The sequence below is a fragment of the Equus przewalskii genome, chromosome 16 (genome assembly GCF_037783145.1).
Source record: "Equus przewalskii isolate Varuska chromosome 16, EquPr2, whole genome shotgun sequence".
Classification (NCBI taxonomy): Eukaryota; Metazoa; Chordata; class Mammalia; order Perissodactyla; family Equidae; genus Equus; species Equus przewalskii.
This window is the reverse complement of record NC_091846.1, coordinates 32,189,724-32,197,050: the sequence shown is the minus strand read 5'-3', so window position 1 is coordinate 32,197,050 and position 7,327 is coordinate 32,189,724. Positions and strand designations below refer to the sequence as shown.

General features: G+C 37.8%; 1 pseudogene; it reads right to left on the bottom strand.

The window, feature by feature from the left end:
- Positions 1–1,359: 1,359 nt before the first annotated feature.
- On the bottom strand, positions 1,360–2,922 carry LOC103555874 (NEDD8 ultimate buster 1 pseudogene; annotated as a pseudogene).
- Positions 2,923–7,327: the final 4,405 nt, after the last annotated feature.

The window sequence follows — 7,327 nt, the reverse complement described above, 5'->3', positions numbered from 1 at the left end:
AAATGTTATATAAAAACTCAGTGACAATTGCAGTGACTAAAGGCCTAAAATGAACAAGAGCCTAGTGATAACCAATGACTGGAGCAGAGGAAACACTGGTGGTCATTCTTTAGGAGGATGAGTGAAAAGGAAGAGGTAGGGGTTGATTAGAGAAGCAGGTGAAGAGATATTCTCAGAAAGACGAAAGAGTTCTGTTCACAATATCTACTCACCTTTCCTTTCTCTATCTGTCCAGACATCAGTCTACTATATTCAAAACCCTGGTGTCTGTGATTCATTTTCCTCCATACCTCTGTGTCTGTCCTTGCTAGTCAAGACCTAGTCAAGACCACAAGGGTCAGGAAAAGAGGCTTTAGGGCTTGTCAGGGGGACACGTATTGGGGATTAAGGAGCCAAGGGAGTTTTGAATTTATGACTACTCTTGCTGGATTTATGAATACATTTTGTCATAGTAATAAATTCATCCTGGTTGTTTAGAGTTTCAAGCACTCAATCCGTTACTATGACTCAAGTTCATTATTGAAGAAATAGACTTTGATGGACAAAACAAGAAAATTTCGACCCCGTGTATAACATTGCTAACGTGAGATAATGTGTTCCATATGTTGTTGCAACTTTCACACAATTGAGTTGCTTCAGAATCCCACGTATTCTTAATTGAAGACTACCAGTGTATATCAAAATAGTATTTTTTAAAATCCTATCTTGCATGATGAGTTAATGCCCAAAATTGTTAATAACCAAGTTTTGTGGATGAAATAAAAGAAGCATTTTTCCTAAAGTGTTTCCAGTTATTTAAAAATTTTTTTGATTATTTTAAAATATGAATTTGAAGAATCAAAATACCTAGATAAATAAACCAAAAAATGCATGAATTATATTCTATATTTTACTTGTGATCATACAATTGTGACATACAATGGAACTGGAGAATATGTAATAGTAATTTATTATAGTCACTAAACATTGAAATTCAAAGGCAATATAAATTATGCATTTTAGTGCCAATGTAGTAACTAGATGAGCAACTGTTTATATTTTAATATCTTTATTCATTTAATCATAATTGATTCAAATATTGTTTGCAGTTTTTATTTCTCACAAAATATTCATATTTTTAAAACCATCATTTGGCTAGACTTATTATAAAGGTTTGCCATACATAATAAGGCATAGATTTGAAACAGGAAGAAATTGCTTTTGGTTACTTTGCCATTTTTTAAGATGACAAACAAATAGATAAGGAGGAGCTACTACAAAGCAACCAGATAAAAACTAATATTTTTTAAATGGAACCTGAAATAAGGAAAACTCTTTGGAGATTTTGGACTTAAACGTACAATTGTCAAAATTAGAATTTCAGAATGACAGTATCGTGTCAAAGCCCACGTACACCAGTTGGTCAATATTTTCCAGAAGACTTTCTTGAGGGTTGTTGGTTTCAGGATCTGAATCTTTTAACCACCATATCTGAGCATTAATGAGAAGAATCCTCAGGGCTTCAACTCCGTTCCTGCTGGCCTGACAGAGGGCCTTGCTTGGCTGGGTGAGTAGAGTAACCCATTACTTTCGAGGAGTTTATGTTCTCCAGGCAGTGTCTTTTCTTCTCTTTTTTCTCTCTCCTTATTTGGGCAAATTCCACTCTGCGGTAGGTAATTTCAGTGGCTACCTAATCCACGTTCTCGTCAAATGACCTTAGGTCAAGCCAGGCTCCCTGGGCATTAAATCCCAACCACAACAAATTGGGAACTTTTGCTGGTTCAAACATAGCTCTTTAAAGTATTGGCATGCCTTATTGAGATACCCACAAGCCTCTTCACCATTTCTATTGTGATAATTGCAGATACCTTGAAGCAAGTAAAGTCTTGAAAACAATACCTTCTCTTTCCCACAATTTCCTTCTTTGTGGACCAGTCTGATGATTTTCTCTATAACAATTTTTAAGGCATTTCTGGGCCAAGTTTAATATTTTTCTGCATTGTCAAGCCAGTTATCCAAAGCAGAAGTAACATCATACTGTATCTAACTGGAGCACTGCATAGTTATGTTCTTTATCCAGTAGTTCTTTGCTACACTCGCAGAAATATTTTTCAGCATCCAACAGAACTGGTAAGGTATGGAATATCCATACTCTTTTCTTTTCAGAAAATCTCTGCTTTTCTCATGATAACCATAGCTAACATAAGGGCTTTTCTTTGTGATGGAGGAATTCTGATTGGTCTGCCTGTCTCATTAGCTATACAGTTTCTGGATCTACCGCTATCTCAACTCTCTCTCCCAGTATTTCTAGTCCTCTCTAAGTCCTTGGAATTAATTTTTCTTTCAGTTTTTTTCTTTGGGAATTTCTTTTTTCTTTCATTTATTTCAAACGAAGTTCAGTTTCATTTTGTTCTTCTTCAAACTAAAATTTTTTTCCCCACATTCTCTTCAGACTGTTTTAGTTTGAGCACCATAGCTTTTACATTGTGTCACTCCTTGTTCTAGTGTTTTCCCTAGTCAAAGTTGTTTCTTATTTAGGATAATTTTGATATAATTTTCCTGAAATCCAAAGGTTTTAGATACTTTAGAACTCAGTTCTCTGCCAGGGATGTACAATTGGGTCTTCAAAAAGTTTTTCCTGTCTTTTCTTAGTCTCGGAGGCAAAAATACCTCAACTGCAGCAATTCCTGCTGTTTTATCATTTTCATTTCCTTTTTCACGCTCGACTGCATTGCAGCATATTTCTTCCCTTTTCTTTTCTATTTCGTTTCCACAACATTCTGTCTTGTCAGAGTCCTTCTTAGCAAGGGCCTTCAACACCAAACCACCTTCATTATTTTCATCCGTATATGGAGGTTTCCAAAGTTGCCTTCTCTCTTTCCTTACAAGTTGGGTCAATTTTGCTTGAATATTTTTTTTTCTTAACTGCAAACACGTTTTCATTCTTCTTTCCTTCTTTCCTTTGTTTTTCTTTCTTTCTTTCTCTTTTTTGGTGCCATCTGCACCATCCAGGCACCTGCTGTGACCTGCCACGTGCCTGGATGTGGAGGCGGCTGTGGTTTGTCTTCATTCTGGGTGAGGCCAGTTCCCCCTCTGCCCACATTTAATGTACTTTGATTATATACTAGTGACTATAACAAATGCTTCATTGAGTTTTTGCACTGTGTCTCATTACTCTAAAATAAAATGCAATAATTTTACTTATTTGGGGAATATATTCCTGAAATTTATGAAGATAACAATAAAGTTGTAAATCCAGGATTGAGGATGTTCACATAGGATTTTCATGTTTCTACCATTAAGATTCTTGACATTTTTTTCATTGTGGTCATTGTTTTCATATTTTAGCTCATATACCTTGAGTTTCTATGGGTAATAGAAAGACAACAGAAGGTTGTCATTTAGCTTACTCCTAATTGGGATTCAACTATTCCTCACTAAGTTTAGAGTCATATCTGTTAAGCTTCTTGTCAAAGCAGTGGAGCATAATTAAATTGCCATGGTAGCAGAGAGTGGGCATATAAAAAAAGCTATGAAATACATCCAGCGGGGCAATATGGGCACAAAGCAAAGTTATTCAGCTGAAAATGTGTTTTTCTCAACGTACAGCCTTGCAAATGAGATTTGGCCCAAGAAGCTGTTAACTGTTAATATCTATTTGTCTTTACCTCTTGATTGCGATAGCTACTTGTTAGTAGGGGTTACACTAATTTGCTTTTGGATCACCAGATTTCCCTGTGTTGCGGTGAGCACTAAATATTTGCTGAATTAGTGAGCACTCAATAAGATGGATTGATAATTGACTTGTCAATATCAACGGGATCCAGTCTATGAGCTTAGATAGGAGAAAAATCTCCCCTTAAGAATGAGGGAGGGTGATCACAGTGCTGGTGAGGGCTTCAGGTTAGGTCTCTAAACTGTAAGGGGTAATAAAGCGACTAAGCAGAGAGTTGGGTAAAAATAGATGCTTAATCCTAGAAATATCATGCCAAAATGTGGATTAGATAGTTTGGGAAGGTGAAATTTGAATTTTTAATAAAAGTGAATGAAAGGATTTTCTGTAGATTCACTCACTATTAAGTGTCATTATTTAAGGTGACTCTGGCACAGAAGCTCAGAAGCTCTGAATGGGCCAACATATCCCTGATGGATGGAGGAATTGTGAACCTGAAGCTTTTGGAAATATTTTCTGCCTCTTTATGTATTGGTTTGAAAACTGGAGTGAGAATGATTTGAATGCAGCAACTTTAACTTTCAAGTATTACAGTGAACTACTCTAGAGTTCCATTTATATAAGGTGACAGTAAACCCAAGTCCTTATATAAACATGTTGACATGGAATAATTCTTAATTGCACAACTTTACTCTAAAAAGTGTCTCAGTTATATATTGATCTTACTGAAACTTTATTTTACTTCTGTTTGCTTTACTAATAAGACTTTATCTATCTTATCTCCTACAAGGAAATTCAAATTTCTCAACAAGGGCCATGCATCTCCCATGAAAACACATTATGGTACAGTTGATTGCACGGGATTTTCTCAAAATCCTAACTCCAGCACTATGTGAGTTTGGGAAAACTATTTAACTCAAAACTTTGGTTCTCTCATCTATAAAGTGGAAATAGTTATAGTACCTAACATATAGTATGAGAATTAAATAAATAAATATATGCCAAAGATTGATCATTGTGCCTGAATGTGATATTGGTATCTTATACATTTTAGTTTTAAAAGGTAAATTAAGATAGCATACTACAGCAGGTGTTATGAGTTCAAAAGAAAAGTTATAACTCCAGAGAAAGGGGGTAGGATTGTGTCTAAGACAAACCCATGAGTGAAGGAGACATTTAAGTACTTCAGTATATAGACACAGTGGAGTCATATTAAAAACATAAAGGAGAGGAATTTAGGTCAAGATGGCAGTGTAGGCAGACTCTGACTCACCTCCTCCCATGGACACAACAAATTTACAACTCTTGGAACAACTATCCCTGAGAGAAAACTGAAAACTGGATAAAAAGAACCCACACAACAAGGGATGGTGCTGACTGAGGTAGAAGAGACAGAAATTCCTTTCTAGAGAAAAGCCACCTTCGAGCTATGGTGTCTCATGGTCAGCCAGGAGTAATCTTGAGGTATGAAGCCTTCCCTGGAGAAGTAGAGGAACTGAACAGGGGTGCATTGCCAAAATAAGCAAATTTTGGACTCAGCACAACTGAGATAAGTGTCATAATACCTGGTTTTTCTGGCTATTAACTACAAAGGGGAATGTCCCCAGAAAAGCTATCAGATGTAAGGGGAAAACAGCCTGCTCTAAACAGGCCTATGCACAAATTCACCAGTTTTGGAAAGCAAACTAAAATCACCAGAAAGAAGGGTATACAGTCTTTTGGTGAAAAGAGACTCATTTGATAGGTTCTGGATGCATCTTGGTGAGAGGTGAGACCTTCCCAGGCACTGAGCCATAGGTAGCAGCCATTATTGTGACCTAGTACAGGGGTGCTGACACAGATGCTGGCAGATGCCATTGGAGTTCTTCCCCTGGCCTGTTAGCCCAGAGGTCTGCCCCACCCACTACAGCACTGATTTAATCCATCTCAGCCAGGACAGGCAGCTGACCCTAGGGACTGGCCCCACCCAACAGCAAGCCCTCAGGTAACTTGTGGGCACACATAGGTGAGGTGCCTGGAACCTCTGCAGCCAAGCAAGTGGGTCTGCCACTGTGGGGCAGGGTATGCATGATGGGCAGGCCTGTGTTGGTGGAGAGCGTGGAGCCTCTGTAGTGGGGCAACTGGGTCCACTTCAGAGGGTCAGGGCATTTGCATGGGGCAGGAATGTGTTGACAGGGCATGTGGGTCTGTAGGCTGTGGAGCTTGTTACCTGCAGCAGACTTGTGCTTCTCAAATGGACACATAGGGATTGGCCCCACCTTCCAAAGCATGGTGATCCCATGCCTGAGGCCAGCCCCACTCAGACGCAATCCTGAGAGAGCTGACAAGAGCCTTGCAGGCTGAGGTCTACAGCAGTTGTACGTCCCTGAGCCTAGCAACCAGCCATAAGGCCACCTCTCCAGGATTGGGAGATCTAGCAGACCTAAATAGGACAGATATACATGGGTAGATATAAGCACAGAGAAAGAGGCAAAATGGGGAATCAAAGGAATATGTTTTAAGTCAGGGAACAGGACAAGACCCCAGAAAAAGAACTAAATGAAACAGAAATAACCTACTTAGAGTTAAAACAAAAAGTCATAAGGATGCACATCAATCTTGGTATCATAAAGGATGAACTCAGTGAGAACTTCAACAAAGAATTAGAAAATATAAAAAAGAACGAATCAGAAATGAAGAATACAACAGTGGAAATGGAAAAATTCACTAGAGGTACTCAATAGCAGAGTATATGACACAGAGAAATGGGTCAGCAAGCTGGACGAAAGACTAGATGAAATCACTCAAGCTGAACTGATAAAAGAAAAAAGAATTAAAAAGAATGAGGGCAGTGTAAGGGATATCTGAGACAACATCAAGCACTCTAACATCCATATTATAGGTGTCCCAGAAGGAGAAGAGAGAGACAAAGGGTCAGAGAATTTATTTAAAGAAATAATCGCAGAAAACTTTCCTAAGAAAGGAAACAGACATTCAGGTACAGGAAGCACAGAGAGCACCAAAGAAGATAAACCCAAAAAGGCCCACACCAAGACACATTATAATTTAAATGCCCAAAATTAAAGAAGAGAGAATCCTAAAAGCAACAAGAGAAAGGCAACAAATGACATGAGGGTAGAAGACAGTGGCACAATATATTAAAAGTGCTGAAAGAAAAAACCTACAGCCAGGAATACTCTACCCAGCAAGCCTATCATTCAGAATGGAAGGAGAGAGAAAGAGTTTCCCAAACAAGCAAAAACTAAAGGAGTTTATCACCAAAAAACCAGGCTTACAAGAAATGCTGAAGGAACTTATTTAAGTGGAAAAGAAAAGACTACAAATACTAATAGGAAAATTATTTTAAAAAAGTAATAAAATCACTGTAAAGGCAAATATATAATAAAGGTAGCAGATCAACCACCTATGAAGCTCTTATGAAAAACAAAAGACAAACGTCCTAAAATTATCTATTTCCATGATAAGAGGGCAAGGGACACAAACGGACAAAAAAAAGAAGTTAGATATGATATCAAAAGTATAAGATGTGGGAGGAGAGGAGTAAAAGAGTAGAGCTTTCAGAAAGAGGTCAAAATAAAGAGACCATCAACTTAATATAGATTGCTATATACGTAGGTTATTATATATGAATCTGATGGTAATCACAAACCAGAAACCTATAATAAATACACAAAA